General features: G+C 45.1%; 1 protein-coding gene and 1 long non-coding RNA gene across 10 annotated transcripts in view; one reads left to right on the plus strand and one right to left on the minus strand.

The window, feature by feature from the left end:
• Window positions 1–4,918, plus strand: part of LOC125626892 (uncharacterized) — a 49,198-nt gene extending 44,280 nt beyond the window's left edge. For both annotated transcript variants that reach the window (XR_012665963.1, XR_007353858.2), the window contains 2 exons: window positions 629–711; window positions 2,874–4,918. This is a non-coding gene — a long non-coding RNA (uncharacterized LOC125626892). The remainder of the gene's footprint in view (window positions 1–628; window positions 712–2,873) is intronic.
• The window catches only part of DGKI (diacylglycerol kinase iota), a 294,215-nt gene that overhangs the window by 23,126 nt on the left and 252,120 nt on the right, over window positions 1–18,969 (minus strand). The gene's annotated exons all lie outside the window — the stretch shown is intronic.

The raw sequence follows: 18,969 nt of genomic DNA on the forward strand, positions 1-18,969 counted from the left end.
CATTGGCCCGCACGTACTCAGCAGATGTCCTTGTGCCTCCCAGGGTATAAGACACAGTGAGGGCGAATACCCCCTCAATTCCTCTTCTCACAGTGAATCCAATCCAGATCCAAATGCAGAGAGGACGGAGGCAGGTAGTGGAATACAGACAGGAACCACACATCTCGAAGAACTTCCAGTTACAGCAAGTAACCTCCATTTCTTTGAGTGATGGTCCCTGTGTATTCCACTCGTGGGTGATAGACAAGCAGTACTCAGACTTGAGGTTGGTGCAAGGAAGCCAGCAATAAAGATGCGTGCAGTATTGCAGAGCCCACTGCTGCATCCGCAGCAGAGGCCTAAACTGGAGCATAATACCTAGCTAACATGTGTATGGAGCTCCAGGTGGCTGCTCTGCATATGTCCTGCATTGGGACCTCCTGCAGGGATGCTACTGTGGTGACCTGTGCTCTCATGCAGTGGGCCATTTTACCACTGGGAGGTGAGATGCAAGCCAGTTTGCAGTATTTGATAATTCAGCCAAAAACCCACTTAGAAATCCTCTGAGAGGATATAGCTTGACCATGGGATCATTCTGCTATCACAAAAAAAGTCTCAGATTCTTCCTGATGGGCGTGGTTCTTTACAGGTTAAAGGCCAATGCATCCCTGACATCGAGGGCGTGAAGTCTCTTCTCTTCAGACAAAGCATGGGGTTTCAGAAAAAAGACAGGTAGGTGAATCTACTGGTTAAGATGGAATTCAGAGAAGACCTTGGGTAGAAATTGAGGGTGAAGGTGAAGGGATACCTTGTCCCTTTGAAATACCATAAAGGGGGAGTCCACCATAAGAGCTCCCACTTCGCTCACCTTCCTGGCCAAAATGAGGGCCACTACAAACACCACCTCCATGTCCCACCTACTCATGAAACATGTCACTAAGGGTTCAAATGGAAGACCAGTAAGTTTTGACAGCACGTGGTTAAGATACCATAGCGGTGTTGATTTAATGACTGTTGGGAAGACCTTGACAAGGCCCTTCATGAACCATGTCATAGTTGGGTGCATAAAAACAGACCACCCGTCTACTGGAGGGTGGGAGGCACTAGTGGCTGCTAGGTGGATTTATAATGAGCTGACGGAGAGACAAGAGTTCTTTGGAGACAGGAGGTAATCTAAAATGATAGGAGAGATGGGTGCAGCACTATCAGGCTCACCCAAACAATAGGTTCTAGTTTGGATTGTTTTCTACTCTAAGTATAGCCTGGAGAGGTGATGAACAAGAGCACTCTACTTCTAACTCCCATCCAGACATCAGTCTGCGACAGGGAGAGAGCCTGGGTTGGGGTGTTTGATCCTGCCCCTGTCCTCCATCTGGCGTTCGGGGAAGGGATAGATTTTGTCTGGAGGAGGATAGGATGACATTGATAGAAGATCTGGAAACCAAAACTGTCTGGGCCCATTGGTAAGGCCCTACCAAATTCACAGTCCATTTTGGTCAATTTCACAGTCATAGGATTTTTTAAAATCGTAAATGTCATGATTTCAGCTATTTAAATCTGAAATTTCACAGTGTTGTAACTGTAGGGGCCCTGACTCAAAAAGGAGTTGTGGGGGGGGGTTGCAAGGTTATTGTAGGGGGTGGGGTTGCAGCACTGCTACCCTGACTTCTGCACCACTGCTGGTGGCGGCACTGCCTTCAGAGCTGGGCAGCTGGAGAGCGGCAGCTGCTGGCCAGGAGCCCTACTCTGAAGGCAGAGCTGCCGCCAGCAGCAGCGCAGAAGTAAGGATGACATGGTGTGGTGAAAACTTTCATTAACACTCTGGGTGCTGTTGCAAGCCTGAAGGGGAGGATTTGGAATTGAAACTGCATCCAGCCCACCATAAGCCTTAGGAACCGCCTCTGAGAGGGCTGAATGTCTATATGACCATATGTGTCCTTCATTTTGAGATCCATGAACCATATCCCTTCTTGAAGGGGATTATTGATGCCAACATAACCATCCTGAATTTCAACTTTCAAATGAAGATATTGGGTTGTTGAAACTCCATAATGTGTCTCCTGTTTCCCTCTTTTCTGGGGACTGGGAAATATGGAGACTAGAACCCTCCTTCCTTGACACTGAGGTGGGACACACTCTATTGCCCCTCAGTGCAATAGGGATTCCTCTTCCTGATGAGGAATCAACTCGTGAGAGTGGTCCCTGAAGGGAGACTGTGAAGGGGATTTGTGAGGAGGGAGGGAGAGAAACTCTACATGGAGTATCCCTGATGGATAATCTCCAGGACCCAACTGCCCATCATGCTTTACCTTCCAGCCTGGGGTTTTTTGTGTGGAACCAGTTCCTTAGAATCTGCGCAGAAGGACTTGTCCGACCTCAGTGGGCTCAGAGAAGGAGCATGTCTCTTACAGACAGTCCTCGATGGGGATCTGTCCTTGTGCCAAGAGAGCATCCCTTGATCTCATGGAAAGCCCTGGAGGAAGAGTCTTTAGACTTAGAGACCAAGGGCTCTTCCTTGAAGCACACACTCAAGGGGTGGGGGGTGCATTGATTGTTTGGTGAAGACAATGTAAAGAGGGGTCTTCACGTCCTTCTCCATTAAGTATTTTCTAAGGCAAATCTCATGGGCTTCATGAGTTCTTGGTGGAAATGAGTGACAAATGATGGACTTTGTCAAACTGTTTCTCAACGAGACAGTAGAGGCTGCATTGGTAGTTGTTGCTGATGGAGAAGGATCTAGGGCAAGGAATGCAGTTTTTGAAGCCCAGGACTCTGGGCGTAGTCCCCGACTATGGGAAGGGAATCCTCAGTCCAGGGAAACAAACTACAGTAACTTTACTAAAAACTAACTGTTCTAGGCTAAAAGAATAAACTATTTACAATCTTATTTACAGGATTTTCTGAAAGGCTGAAGCAGGAGAGGACACTGGATTCCAATGTAGGACCATCTTACCACCTCATGGCCTGAGTGGGCATTGACCTACACTGCCTCTTATTCCATTTCTTGGGAGCATAAGGAAATCTACTGCACATCTGCGAGCCAATGGACATTGCTTGTTAAAAATCTCTGGACTTGGGCACTTGGAACACGTGTTCCCATGTGTGGAATGGCCCAGCACTCAAAGAATGACTGGTGATACCATTTCCAAGCTTACACTTCCCATTATTTCAACATGTGCTGCCTTGTGTGCTAGGATACTGATGAGGACACAATAATAAAATTCACCCAGTTTTAAAACAGGCGGTCCAAGCAAGCAAACATATGGTATTGGTGATAGCGAATAAAGGGCAAAATCAAATGAAAATGCTATTAACATGCAATGACAAAAAGTAAAAAACAAACGTGAGCACAATTTTATTTGTTCTGAGCAAAATAGGTTTGTCACTGGTGTAGTACAAAACATGAATTATACAATTGTTTTATCATACCAAAAAAACCTTCAGGTCTTAAAGAGTCTGAAATAATTACTTGATCTAAAACATTTAAATCAAATTGTTATTTTCTTGATTCTTCCTAAGATGGACATTTGTAAATGAGTAACAAAAATGTTTTATTACTTATTCTTTTGGGGATAAGTGGATTTACTGCAAATGAAAGCTACCAGATAGACAGAACTGGAGACTGAAGTCCTTTATCCATATAATTGGCAAGCACACAGTCTGCAACAGTGCTAGATTCCTTAGATTGCCTTCTAAATAGGCCTCAACTCTCTTTACTGGGAGCCAAGGATAGTTCATATTCCATGCCTCTTCAAACCTTTGACCTCTTTGCGGAGACTGCCAATGGTGCTGTGTTTAGACAGGGACACCCATCTACTATAAAATGCATAGCCAACAATTCATTTAATATACGTTAGCTGTCGTATGGTAATAACTTTTGGTCACCGAGTTAGGCAAAACCAATACCCTAGAGATTTTGGTAGCATCTCTTTAATTAATAAACAAATAAAAAAATACCAACAGTATAAATAGAGAAGTCTACAAATTGTCAGCTGATAATGCTGTAAGAATAGAAAAATCAACCAACTCAAAGTACTTTACAGTTCTGAGGTCAGACCCTGCCAATGTGCACATGAGTAACTCTGCTCACATGAACAGTCTCACTGACTTCAATGGGACTGCTTGTACAAGTAAAGTTACTACTTGTGGCATAAGTGTTTTCCAGCTCTGGACCTGAAGGGCACCCCTCTCCACTGGACCCCCCACCACCACTGTACAAACTAATATGCATTGGGTGCCATTCAAAATTTGTATCATTTTGAAAGCTTCTACCATTCCTAGTGGCATTCCTCATGAAAGAGCTAGGAAATATATCACTGGAAAGGATAGAAGCTTTCAAACCAACGAAACTTTAGAAGTGTACCCATTCTGCAAATGGATCATTTTATCCATGGTTGAAATGAAACCACTTCTGGGACAAAACTTATCTATTTAACAGTGCATAACAGCATTATACAGCAGCAAATGAAGACTACCATGTCTAACTACAGGGGCAGTGTAGGCAAAATTTAATTACCTAAGCTTTGGCTAGAAAAATCGGGATAGATAAAATCTGCAATTCTTTTGAAAAGTGACATGAAATATTTAATGACCACATATGATCAGGACCTTGTTTCATCCTCTGATATGAAAGACAGTACTCCAGCAGCACAGTGCCTTCTAATACCATGCTGGTGTTCAGCACTTACTTCAGGCACTCCTTGAAAGTTTCACCGTGAAATACTGACTTGCCCCAACCTTGCAAGGTATGACAGGACTGCAGAAGGTGATACAGTTCAGGTTCTTGGAAGTTTTAAATTTAACTTTGATCATTAACTGCCAGAAAATTCTCAATCTAGACCTCAGGACTGCTGCTGTAGACTGTGTGAAATTCATAAACTTAAAAATTGAAAGCAATTACTGTTTATGCTGAAAAGTTAAAAGCTGAACTGAATAGCAACCGAAATGTGTTGTTCTCTTTTTACCTGGCTGGACTTTACCTACCAGCTAAGGACTTGTAGGATTCTAAATAATAAGAAGAAAAGTCTTCAGTCTCAATTTTCCATGAGATTTATAGCAATTAATTTATAGCAGTTCTCTTTCTGTCAGAAAGCTAAGTTTTCCAGTGTGCGAGAGATCAACTTAGGTTGTAATTTATAAATGTATCATTTTCTCTGTAAACACAGCCACTTAATTGTAGCAGCTTTGTACATTCAGTGGTTGTAGGGATTCAGATAAGATGAAAACCGAATATGAAAGTGAAATTACATAATATTCTTCAATATTATGTAGAATTGACTATTATATTGGGCTGTGTGTTACAAACCAAATTACCAAGAATTTTCCTCGCTCTTCAATATTTTAATTTATTTTAGAAATTTATAAAATACCAAAACTCTGCCAATAAATAAATAAAATAGATAATGAAAGGTAGATATGTAATGTACATTACATATGAAATGTACATTTCAAATTGTAACAACTTAAAAAGCAACTGCTTTTATTCTTTGACATAATTACTTGGATAATTAAGGAAATCATTTATTACAATGCAGAGAACACCAGAAAGGTAAGACAGTTGATTTTTTTTTTTTTTTCAGAATTCTGAAACTGTAATTCTGAGTGTTTAGTTAAACCCACATCAAGTCGCTCACCTCTAGGAGACTCATTCGCAAAGAGATTTTGAATAAAAAAACCCTTTATATTCATCAAAATCTGTTAACTGTAATTAGGTGCCTTCAGTGGCTGCCCACAAATCTGAAGATATAACATGGACATATTAGCCCCAATACTATGAAATTCAAGCCTTAGTACTGTTATGTTAGAAAGTGTTCATGGCTGCCCATCAAGCAGGCTTTTGCTCTATAGATGTCACAGACATCGTTAAAGCTGATGGGTGGCTAAATGAAAGGAGCAATTAAGAGTCCCCCTCTGTAGTGATAGTTGGAAACTAAAGGAAGTACTGCCCAAAGCAATGGATACCTTGCAAAGCCAAACAGAAGCTAAAGGATACAGGCTGAGAGTTTGCTAGGGATTGCTTGGTTGAAGCTGTTTGTGTCTGTGTGAAGATATGTCTACACAGCAATGTAAGCCCAGGTTTGAGCCCAGGCTCAAGCCAAACCCCCCTTGTGTCCACACACCAATTGTGTTAACCTAGAGTTCAAACCTAGGGTTACAGAACCCTGAAAGGCTGAAGGGTCGGAGCCCTGTTGCTTTCCTGTGTGCATAGAATCATAGAATATCGGGGTTGGAAGGGACCCCAGAAGGTCATCTAGTCCAACCCCCTGCTCAAAGCAGGACCAATTCCCAGTTAAATCATCCCAGCCAGGGCTTTGTCAAGCCTGACCTTAAAAACCTCTAAGGAAGGAGATTCTACCACCTCCCTAGGTAACGCATTCCAGTGTTTCCCCACCCTCTTAGTGAAAAAGTTTTTCCTAATATCCAATCTAAACCTCCCCCACTGCAACTTGAGACCATTACTCCTCGTTCTGTCATCTGCTACCATTGAGAACAGTCTAGAGCCATCCTCTTTGGAACCCCCTTTCAGGTAGTTGAAAGCAGCTATCAAATCCCCCCTCATTCTTCTCTTCTGCAGGCTAAACAATCCCAGCTCCCTCAGCCTCTCCACATAATCCCAGTTTGACTTGGGTCCCAGAAGTCCTCCGGAGTATTCCATAGTTCGTTTGTCTGCATAGAGAGGACTAAGGAAGTTGCCCCAATCTGTGGTGTAGTCTATTGCACTCTATTGCAAAGGGAAGGTGCACCTCCCTTTGCAAACAGCTACAGCTCAGGTCAGTGTCAATCTATTGTCTGCTGAACACTGGTCTGCAAGCACACTATCAGAGATCCTGGAGGGTTTTCAATGGAAACCGATCAGAAGAAGCTTTTTGCAAAGAGAGCTGCTTCCTGGTCACAAGAGCCCCTGCACACACAGCCCTAGGGAGGGCAAGGTTGGGGAGCAGAGGGTGGACCGGGGACTAAGCGGCTGCCCTATAGGGAGGAGGAGTGGCAGAGCTCCTGGCTCAGCACAGCCAAGGGAGGGATGACCCCCAACACTCTCACCACCCCAAAACTCAGTGGTGAGTGGCAGTCAGCCACAAAACTTCTCCATAGCTTCCCAGGGATCCCTGGGAGGCTGGAGTTGTGGCTGGGGGCGGGGGGGAAGGGGGGAACTGCGGCTGGGAGCCAAGGGGAGCTGGCACTCCCTCCCCACCCAGTTTGGGGACCACTGTTCTATTGGGACAGCCATCAAAGGAGGTAATTTTGCAGTTTATGTACTCATGTGCTCCTTATGGGCACGTGAGTCCCATCAATAGTACGGTCACAGTTAAGAAACAGGGTGGGCAGTAGAGTTTTCTCACAGTGCAGCATATTCATAGGGCTGAAGTGTTGACATGTGGAGGAGCACTAAGCATTCTGGGATAGGGTTACTTTGGCTCAGGTCTGTGTCCTGCACTGTGGATGCCAGAGCCCTAAGTTGAAGCACAAGTCAGAAAATCCTTAACCAGGTGTAACAGGGTAAGCACCCACCTCTCATGAGCACCCCCTTTCTCTGGCTGATATGCCTACAATCACAGTCCTTTTCAGCAGGACAGCACCCACTTCTCACCAGCAGCACCGCTTTGGTTGGTTGGGTGCGAGCCTCTTTATTTTTAGTTCTTACTACAGGGTGACACCTGCCTCTCAGGAGCACAGACACACTCCCGGCCAATAGTTCTCTCAGCGGATCTTCAGCGATTCAGCCCTCTGGCTAAGCCACATAGACTGTACACCCTGGAAGCGGGGACAGTGTAGTTCTTTTCCCAGCAGTAGTATGGGGCCATAGCAGTAAGGCTTCTTCCCAGAGGCACTACCTTCTTCAACAACCCAACTGGGACCCATCTCAGTATCCTCAGCTGGTGTCCTTTCCGCAGCCCTCCCTGGGCTCAGTCTGTAACCAGAGCAAGAAGGCCATCTTGGTACTCTCATCTGGTCCGGCCAGGTTCTGTGCTCAGTCCCCCAGGCTCAGCCTGCCCGCACTGACCTTTTCATGGCTGCTGCTCTTTCCGCCAGCCAAGCACCTGGTCTTCAGCAGCCTTCCCTAGGCTCGGTTCTGTCTGGTGAGCACTCCGTGGTCCTACTGTTCATCTAGCCATCCCTGCACCCAATTCTCTCTCATCAAGCTCTACACAGCAACTGAAGGCTCTGATCTGCTGCTTGCCTTTTATCTGGCCCTTCTGGCCCTTATTGGTCACTCCAGCAGGCCCTCTTATTGGCTGCTCCTCTGCAGCCACTCTAGGCTGCCTGGAAGATTTCTCAATGCTCTATTCTGGGGCAAGATGACGCAGGGCCATGAGGCCCCCAGCAAGGGGCCTCTGGACCGAGTCCACCCTGCCACATTAGGGTTAAAATGTAATGTAGTCACTCAAGCCCAGGGTTCCCTGACACGGGTCAGCTGACTCAAGTCCCACTAACCCTAGGCTTACATAGCTGTGTAGACATACCCTGAGAGGCAGAAAGCCAGCAGAAGGTAAAAGAAGCAATTGTGAGAGTGGCCCTGAGAGGAAGCCAAGGGATAGAGATTCTATTGGACACAGCACTTGTTAGAAACACAGACTTGGATTTCTGAGCAAGGAAACTGCCTTCTGTTGTTTGGTTCTATAGTGTTCAGTGTACATTCTTTGTAAATAAACAGGACTGAACAAAAAAAAAATACCTAACTTAAATAATCAATTTCACCTGCTAACAGAAACAACACAGCAAGGCCCCAAATATAGGCTAACTCCTCAGGCTCAAAAGGGGTAAGAATACCAAAGACATGCAACAACCACAAGCTAGGGAATTTCCTCTTGTGGGTTGTTGCTATAATGGTGCATACCATATGCCGAGTGAAGGACACACTAATTTGCCCTTCTCAGCACTCTCAGGGCTAAATTTTCCTTTATAATTGTCCAAACAAAAAACATCCATGCACAGAGCAGCCATCTTCATATGTAAATCCTGTAAAATAGCATGCCTGACTAACCCATTTATAGATGCAAATGAGTACATATGCACATTCTGCTTCTGCAATTTGAGAGACCATTTTTGGAAGATGTCAGTCCTGTGACTAAGTCCTCTTTTAATAAGATCTGCAACTTGGATTGCACACAATGGTATAAATTTCTCATCAATGTTTGTGGCTGCCTCTTAGCTAAGAAACTATCTTCTTCATAAGCAATTTAAAGGCAAGTGCTAACACAGGCTTCAGTGCATCTGCCAACTAATTTGGGAATAAGGTAAGACTTTTAATATGTGAAAAGCATCGATTGCTCAATGTAGGTATAAGTACATGTCAGAAATCTTTTTCCTTTTAACATTTTAGCTTCAAACAAGAGACCGTATCAAGCCGTTTGCTTAGAATAGGGAGGTAATAAAAAACAACCACTATTCTGCCGCACACATTTGCTGTACAACTGAAGGGCCAAATTCGCATTTATACCAAGGCCCCTTCTCACCTCTCTGGCAGTATAAAAGGGTTTTTAAATGGTTATGAATTATATTTACATCCATTTTAAGACCCATTTACACTGCCAGAGCAGTATAAAGGGGCCTTGGTATAAATGAGAATCTGTCCTGGAACGCTCCTGTAGAGCGCAGCTGGTGTTGAGATAAGAGTGTAGGGATGGCTAAGGAATGGAAGTACTTGATTGGCTGATAGTGAGGTGATGCTTTCCCTTCTTGCATGGGGCAATTCCAAATAGCTTTCCAAAGGAAGAGATGACAACAAAGGAGAAGGACATTCTGTGTAAATGGTCCAAGAAACAAAGAACAGTTGCAGATAGAGACAGTACCATCTGGTTAGGGTGACCAGATGTCCCGTTTTTAAAGGGGCAGTCCTGTATTTAAGCCCTCCTGCAGGTATCCCATCAGTACTGGCAGGTCCTGCTGCTGGCCGGATCCCTGCTCACCAGCTGCCTGCCGGTCCAGTGGCCAATGATGGGGGTGGGTGTGACAGGCTGGTGGAGGGGCAAAGATGCAGCGTGTGAGGCCAGCCAATCGCCCTGCTGATCTGTCAGTGCAGCCCCTGCTGCATGCTGGCTCTGCCCCCCATCCCATTTAAGGCCAGTGGTGGCTGCATGCTGCAGTGGCTGGTGAGTGTGGGCAGGCGCCAGGCAGCGGCCTGTTATGTGTCGCCTCTGCTACCCACCCATCGGCCCTTTATGTGCTCCTGGAACAGGAGTCTAGCACCCTCTTCACCCCCCCAGCCCTGGGTCCTGCCCCCAGGGACCATGGGGCTGCTCCATCCCCTAGACACCCTCCCCTGCTGAGAAACCTCTGGCCGGATTCCCTGAAGCCCTTGCAGTCAGGTTCCCTGGTCCCTGGTGCCCAATGCATCCTTAGGCTAAACCCCTTCCTGCCCACGCTAGAGGCAGTTGGGCTATGTTGGTGGCCAGTAGGAGCCTGGAGGTGTTAGCTGCCTTTTGACACTGTGCAGGCAGGCAGGGACAAGCTGCTTCCAGCCACACAGGGGAGGGGGGTGGTGGGGAGAAGAGATGAGCTCTGCAAAGACATGGGCCAGGTCATCCCTTCCCCATCTTGTCCCTTCCCTCCCACACAGTGCTGAGAGGCTGCTGCTGGCCACATTCTGATGTGAACCCTGGTAGAAATCTGGGGAGGGGGAGCATGTGACCCTGCGCCTGCCCCCACCCCCCATGTTGCCTCAGGAAGATGTGGAACCAGGTACCAGAAGAGCTGGTGCGTCCCGGGGGCCCAGCCAGGCATGGAGGGCAGACAGCGCCAGGTAGGTAGTCACCCCCCACTTTGTGTGTGTGAACCCAAAAGCCTTAAAGGTAAGAAGGTAAATACTGCATAGTTGGATTATTTTTATTTCTTTTTAACAGGGGCTCAGTCGACTTGATGTTAATTTGAATGTTTGTACTGCATAGTTCTGATTGATTGCCATTGAACTCGCTTGAATACGAGTATTTTTATCAGGTGTCCCGTATTCAGCATAGGAAATAGTCACTCTACATCTGGCTGGCATCTTCACTGTATCCTAGAAAGCTATTTGTTTTTTAAACCAAGACAGGAACAATTAATGTCACTTTCAGGAGTGATGAAATGGAGGAAAATGTTCCTGACCAAGCAAGAATGCAGACCAGGAGGATTTTAGCTGGCTAAATCCAGGCACTTTATCAGAGTGGCATTACTTTGGCAAGGGGAGAACTTTAAGCAGAATAATTAAACAATGACATTTTTTATTTAAGAAAAAAGACAGAAAGCAAAGAAAGTTAAGGGCCAGACCATTTCCCCCCTTACGCACATCAGTGGACAACTGCATACACAAGCAGTCCTACTGAAATTAGAGGCCTCTCTTCTCCCCAGAGGCCTTTGCAACCCGACGTCTGGCCCTGATGTGCATTGTGTCTGCCTGTCCATACTCAGTGAGTAACTGTTCATCAATAGAGAAGTGTTTCACAATATGACCCTAAACAATTTGCAAACCAGTTCAAGCATTTAATTTTTTGCAGGCCTGTTGATTTTTTTTTTTTAAATTAACATTGGCACTGTGATAGGATCCTAAGCAGAGGCACTGCTCACTGTCAGAAAGAGCGATGAAAAGAAAAATCCATGTGTTAAGGACTTTCCATCACTGAGTTCTGCTTAGATCTGGATATTCTCTCACTCTGACAATGTATGCCTTGTTCATATACTTACTTCTGGGATGAAGAAATAAGCCATATTTGGGAAATTACCCCCATTTTTCTCTTTTACTCCCCATTCTGAGCCCTTATACTCACCAGGCCTGTCCTGCCTTCTCACAAAGGCTACCCATGTCTCCCTCTTGGCCCTCCATCCCTCTATAGGAATCTATATAGGATTCCATGATGAGAGGCACCTTGGAAATACTTAAGAAAGATCAATAGTACTCGCGAGCCAGCTGCAAAGGGTCCCGACAGAGCGATGTGAGGCCCTTCCTCCTACTACATGTACAATCCCAGCTTCTGTTGACCTGGAGAATTAAGGAATAAGCTCAACTTCAGAACTCTGATTCCCCAAGCAACAGACGATTGGGGCTGGCCAGGGACACACTTTCAGAGTGCCTTCTTCCCTAAGTGGTTAATTAATCAAATACCTGCAGTCAGGAGCCTCCCCTGCTGTGCTCTCTTTGATTTGTTCAGAGAAAGCATTCCAAGACATCTTAATTTGTTGCTGTGTGAATGGCTGCGACTTCACCCTGAAGTCTACAGCCTCTCAGTAGGAGCTGTGTGAAACCATCCATCGCTCTTTTGAGGGTATTTGGCATTTAGAGCACAGCTTTTCCTCTCTCTTCCCTCCCTGCCCCCAGCCCAGTTTTACTAACACTAAGAGGTTTGGGGTTTGATTTTATTTCTTTACACAACCCTCCATTCAGTGTGAACAGGAGAGTTAAAAGTGGAGCAGAATTCCTGAGAAGAACATCCCTTTGCACACTAACACCAAACTTTGGATGCCCAATGATTTAATGGAAGAGAGAAATGAGGGGACCTCTGACAGACTATGGCCCAAGGGAGTGAGGCTCAGGTTTGGACTGGCCCACAAGGTTACGAAGATATCAGGAACAGAGACAGGCTTCTCACTACTTGCTTTATGTTCTGGGATGCAGGTAGCATTGAAGAATAGCCAAGAACAGTCTGTGGGTGCTGACCCCAGGGAAAGTAAGAAGCTACCCCTGCTTGAAGCAAGAAGATTCTCCCAGAAATCCATCACCACACAGCAGCCTGCAGAAGCTGTTGGAGAATGTCCCATCAGACCCCCTCCACCCTGACCAAGGCCTGAGGACGGCACTGAAAAACATGTTGGCAATGGACCCTCTTCCCTGGAGGCCTATGCGGGCGGGAAGGTGAAGAATCTCCTTGCAGGTCCTCCTGAGATATGGTGAGGTGGGTGAAGAACCAGGTGTCAGGAGTCTCTTTCCCAAGGCCTGAGGAAAGGGGTAAAGATTTGCCTGAATGGAGCCCTAGCCAGAACTGATTTGTTGCTCTGAAGAGGGATTGTTTTGATATGTCAATTCAAAGTCACAGACTCAACCCCCAAAAGCAAAAAATACCCCAGCCAAACAACATATCAACTCAAACAGACTAAATCAGTAAATCAACCTAATGATGCCCCATCCCCATTCCTGCTCCTGCAGAAATCAATTCAACCTATTAACCCTCAAGAGAAAAATCAATCACATCTTCTCTCCCCGCCTCCCCCAGGAGCTATATGCAGAATCTTCTGCATAACTACCTGCTTTTTCTGGATACAAGTCAGCCATGAGCTTTTCACCCCCTTCCCACAGTGCAAGCACTATTGGGAACCTCTTCAGCCCAGCCCCCACCCAGGCCTCAGCGGATAGGTCTACATTGCATCTGGGAGCCTCCCAGCCTCGGCCCACAGTGGGGCTTGTGGGGCTCACTCTAGCCTGATAAAAATAGCTGTGCAGACATTGCTTTGATGTTTTGCCTTGAGCTGGAGTGCAGCTATTTTTAGCATGCTAGCACAGACCCAGGAAGCAAGTCTGTAGATCTGGGCCTGGAGGCTCGCTCCCAGATGCAATGTAGACATGTCTAGGATGAGGGTGGGGAGTGCTGGGGTGTTCTTCAATACCTTTCCCTCCCCCCGCCCCCCCCCAATAAACCCTGCTTTGCCAGGAGGTTTTTCATTATCTCCCAAAGCCTCAGTGGGATGCCACTGAGAGGATTTACTTTCTCTATAGTTCGGGAAGCTTCTTTCATTTGACAGTGCTGGTGCCCACACTGCATTCTGCATCGCTTCTCAACAGTACTCACACCATCCCTGGGAGGCAGCACCTGCTGTCTTACAGGCATAGGAGCAGTTGGGAAGGCCTGGGGAAATAGGTATATCTTGCACCTCTTTCTAAAAGTATCCAGGTTATTCAACCAGACACTAATTCAAAGACCCATTGTTAAAACTCCACTATACTCCTAACATGTAGAAGGACCAGCCGCCTCCCATGCGCCCCCTAATGGCCTACGGTCTCACTACAGGTAGTCTGCCTCAGTTTCCCCACTTGGACTGTTCAGCAAACTCAAAAAACACTTTTGTTCACTCCCATCCCTTCTTATGTTCTGCTTTATTAAATTAACAAACATTCAAAATAAAGTTTTCAAGTCCATCCAAAAGTCCAAAAAAACCAAAGGTTTCTCTTCCTCCACCTAGGCATTTCTGCCTAGGGCCTTTCCTGCTTTGGCAGGCCCTTCCTAGGCCCTGTCTGGCTGCAGTCTCAGTCCTGACTCTCTTCTAGAGCCTTCTCACTCTTAGACATCTCTAATCCTTGAGCATCATTATTATTTTTTATTAATGATTATTATTCCTCCTTTCCCCTTCATTGAAGCCTCCTGCTTCATAGGGCGAGCACAATGATCTCTTCCAGGTATGCCTCATTCTGTAATCAGGGTTGACTAGCACCAGCCCTTAAGGGGGATGCTACCCTGTTACAAACAGCATTAAATGACTCTGCATCAGCCAGCCTGAAAATACTGCAGAGAGCATGTCCAGATTCAGAGAGACTAAAAACTAACTCCTGCCAGGGTATTAAACATTTTTTAGTGTCTCCATACACCTTTCTAAACAGAAAATCATCCTCTATCTTCTCCCTTCACAAATAATTATTAGAGTGCATTAAGAAAACTGGCTCCAAACTCCTTTCAATCTATTGTTCTCATCTTAATTCATTTCCCATTTATGTCCTATTCCCTTGTGGACTCAGAACCTACTCCCAAGAAAAGAGGGTGAACTTCAAAATAACAGCTCACTGGAAATGCTGCTGGTGCAGCAAAGAATGTGTTGTCATGCCTGCTAAAAGAAAAAAAAGGCAAAGCACAATTTTCAAGGATTGAGCAACAATAGGGGTAACTAAATGAAGGGACAATTACTGGGATACAAAACTTGTCATCTCCATGTCAAAATTTGACTCAGGTGGATAGTGAGTAAACAATGTTGGGCCCATGTGCACCAAAGGAGATAGGCGCCTACGTCCCTGTTTTAGGTGCCTAAGTCCCAGTTTTGGGACGACTGTGATATACAAAACTCCTGCAGAACCCTGTAGGCACCTAAACTCACTCGATGCCTACATTTTTGCAGTAGAAGTTCCCTAGGTGCCTATGTTTCTGGCTCTGGGCATGTGCACAACACCTCACTCTAGGCATCTCCCACCAAAGCCCCAGAGCGATTCACAAACCAGGGGAAGACAGGTGTTCAGACACCTACATTGTGGGATGGGCCCAATACAATAAACGTGCTCAGCGACTGCCTACCCAGATTGGGCCCCTCAGGTGAGTTCACACAAAGCAGCAGAAACAGGAACTCCCTTATCACTTTTAGCCCGGTGGCTAGAGAACTCACCTGGGATGTGGGAGACCCTGGTAAGTCCCCCATTCACCTAAGGGGGAGAAGAGATTTGGTCACCTCTCAGGTGCACGCTATGGGATATTCTGACTGGGGCTCCCTCAGTCTCACCTGTTGAAGCTATTGCACTCTGGATAGAGTCGCTACAGCAGGGGGAATGGATCCTGGGTCTCCCACCTCCCAGGTGAGCGCTGTGACCACCAGACTATAGAGTGAGTCAGTCTCTCTCTCTCTCTCGGAGTCAGAGTCATTTGGGGCAAAGAGAGAGCACAAACGTGAGAATGACTCTATAGCCTGGGAGTAAGAACAGTCATCTCGTTTTTTTTTTAAATAGGAAAACAAAGTTTATGGTTCAAATATGCATGTCAGACTCCTACAGCGGTTGTGCAGTCCCTTGCAAGACCTTAAGGAGGCACTTTTATTGCAAGCCACTGTTTCCCTTTCTGAGTCAAGAACTAAATGGCCTTGTGTTGTAGCTGATACACGTGCCTTTAACATGCATCCACAATAAGGAGCATTGTGGGTGTTCATTGGATGCACAGTTCCAGACTGATGGTGCTTTATCCCCACTCCCTTTGAAGACAGCATGATGCATTGTCCTAGTAGGGATTAAGAGAAGTGCTACTTGCATTCAATACTAGATACTGGTAGCACTTCTGTAATAGTACAGACACAAGAACTTCTGCTTGCAATTCATGCTAGAATCATTTAATGTGGAGATTGAGGATGGAAGAGGAAGAGGACACTCAGATACCAAAGTGAGCAGGGTGGTACAAGAATCTATACAGACTAGAATGGAATAGATCACCAAGGGAAAGGACAAGTAAAAGGACAGACATGGCAGTGAGGAGGTGGAAGGATGGCAAAGACATGAGGTACAAAGGAAAATAGTGGGAGAGAAAATAAGAATGGAAATTAAAGGGGGAAAAAAGAGATCAGAGGCAAAATGCAAAGTAAAAACAGGATATGGATCACACCAGAGACAGCACCTCATCTCAGTAACAGCCAAGAAGCAATGCCATCAGAAAGCCAGTTCTGAGGTACTACTAGAAAGTGACCACGGTGCTAGGGAGAGGCAGGATTATGCAAAGGGGAGAAATTGAAGTATGGCCCCCTACTTTATGTCACCATTCCAGTTAACACATTTCTGAAATTGATCAAGCCCCACTGTGTAACTCAAAACATTATCAGGTTATTAAAAGAAACAGCATTAAAGCACTGTTGAGAGGTATATTTTCAACATGGTGAATGGGCATACAGCTGAGTGCTGACTATTAAGAAAGAGAGTCACACAGCTAAATCCTGGAATCCCACTTTAGTGAAAATATACCTCTTGATGTCTGAAATAAAATCATTAAGGCAGAGAACACAGAGTGAAGGGATTAAACTCTGTCCTTGACCCTCCCACAGCCACTGTTTAGAAAAGGGTTCTCAGAGTAGTGAGTAATCTTACCTACCATGGTGCTGCAATACTCGGTCACAGTGGATTGAATGGCAAGCTTGGCTCTAAATTTATGGCTTTCATGAAGTTACATCATCTCTGTTATTCCACTTGGGAGCCCTCCAATATTTGATACATTTAGGACTGTACAGTGAGTTAAGAGTGTGTCCAGGGCATCAAGCCTCTCCTCCAAAGAGGCAACAGAGCATAAAAATTCTGTTGTGCTTCAAGCAGGATGCTGATAAGATAAACTTACTCCATTGCTTCGTGCTGACAAATTCAAATAGATATTCCACTTCCACCACACAGAACCTTGTAAAGACCATGGTATGATAGGCAGTGGGGGTGGGGTGGCTTTAATACTCCATTTCAAAGCAGACTTTTTTAATTTTTGGAGTGTTTAAGGATACTGATCAAAATGAAGACTTGTACCGTAGGCACAGGTGAAAGGTATTTGTGGGAAGAAGGAAACAATAAAAACAGTGAAAGGAGAAAGGAATGAGTTAGGAAAGGGGAAAGTATTTACAGATTAAAGTTTAGATGATCATAAAGAAATAGACCATACAATGTCTGTTGCTCCATTAATAGAATAAATGCAAGCAAAACCTATAAGCAAGTACAATTAATCATTGATGAGCTTATCCACTGACAAGTAGTTCAAGACCAGGTCCCAGAAATCCATATTAAAATGTAATGTTTCTCCTGAGCATTGGAGTGTAGGGGGGTGGTGTTCAAATTTTGCAAGGCTCCAATACCCCCAGCTTGAGTGGTGGGGAAGGAAAGAGAGGGCACTTTCTTTATCGGGAAATGTCATTTCAAGAAGATGAAGGAGATTTTTAACACTTATTTGTGTCTGTGTGTTAATTTACTGGCATTTGCTGGACTTAAGAGTTCTGCCTAGAACCAAGTACAGTGCAGCTGGGCGCTATACAAGGTTTCTTCATACTGTTTTGCCAATGCACTTCAATGGTGCCCTGCAAAATTCCTTGTTAATTACAGTTGTGGGCCCCCACAACACTTAGTCAATGCCTCTCAAATCTAACCTTCCTACAACGCTCTCAGTGCACTCAGCCTTGACCTGCAACACTCCTTACTAATCGAGTCCTGGGCCTTTGTTGAGCAATGATTAACACTTGTCCTGCACTGTGGGAAATGGTGTGGTTATCTTATGAAGTATACGCACTGGCAGCCAGAGAAGACTACCAAACTCACTTCATTTGTGCCCCAAGATTGTGTACAAATCTTCAGAGGTAATTCAGCAAATTATGTCAAGCTGGTAACTACTTTATCTGCAAAATATTTCAGGATAGGACAGGAGAGATTAAGTTCTGTTTGAGCATGACACTAAATGAATAGAATTACATAGTGGTTTTGCGGGTGCAGTAGCATGCATGATTTTGCATCTGAAATCATAATGTAATGCAATGCGACAGAATAAACCAACAGTTAGAATGTCAAAAATATGTATAAAGACTGACATTCAGTGGCTCTTTTACTTATAAATAGGGATACGGAAGTTCCATCTCCATATTGTTTAGTACTGGCTTAAAATAGAACTACAAACACACAGACAGCCTGATTCTTATTTATATTAAGGCCCCTTTTCATGAATCTGGCACTGGTAATTTACTCCCACTTCAAGGGCCCTTTACACTGTCAGAACTGTGAATCTGAGAATCAGTCTCTGAAACTCAGTCTCCCAACAACTAATTTAACTATTAAACATTACAGTTCTTTTTCAGGCAGCACTGGCTAGAATCCAGTAGTTGCTGCTAACTTACATTATTCCTGTAACCCCACAAGTTACCAATGAACTTAATTCCTAGCCTGTAACACCTCTTTCTGTTCCATTCCTGAGTCTCCATATGACTACTTCTTTATGCTCCTCACACCTGACCAACATCACACCTGTGTTTTCCATTCCTAAGTTCTCACTCTTGATAGACCCCAGTTCTGACCTTCCTTCTCTTCTGTTCCTGATCTCCCATGCAGCTCTGCCAATGCACTTCATTTCTGATCTGCAACATCCCCTTTTATTCCAGTCCTGGGTTCCCGTGCAACTTTATTAATGAATGCATCTTCACCTGCAACTAACCTTGGATTCTTACATGTGGAAACCATCAATTGTGCTAAAATCCATAAGTGTTCTGAGAGAACAAACATACAAGACCACCAAACTGGTTTTAGTGGTAGTCCAAACTAGCTTGAAAGCAAAA

This window comes from Caretta caretta, chromosome 1, assembly GCF_965140235.1.
Source record: "Caretta caretta isolate rCarCar2 chromosome 1, rCarCar1.hap1, whole genome shotgun sequence".
NCBI lineage: Eukaryota > Metazoa > Chordata > Testudines > Cheloniidae > Caretta > Caretta caretta.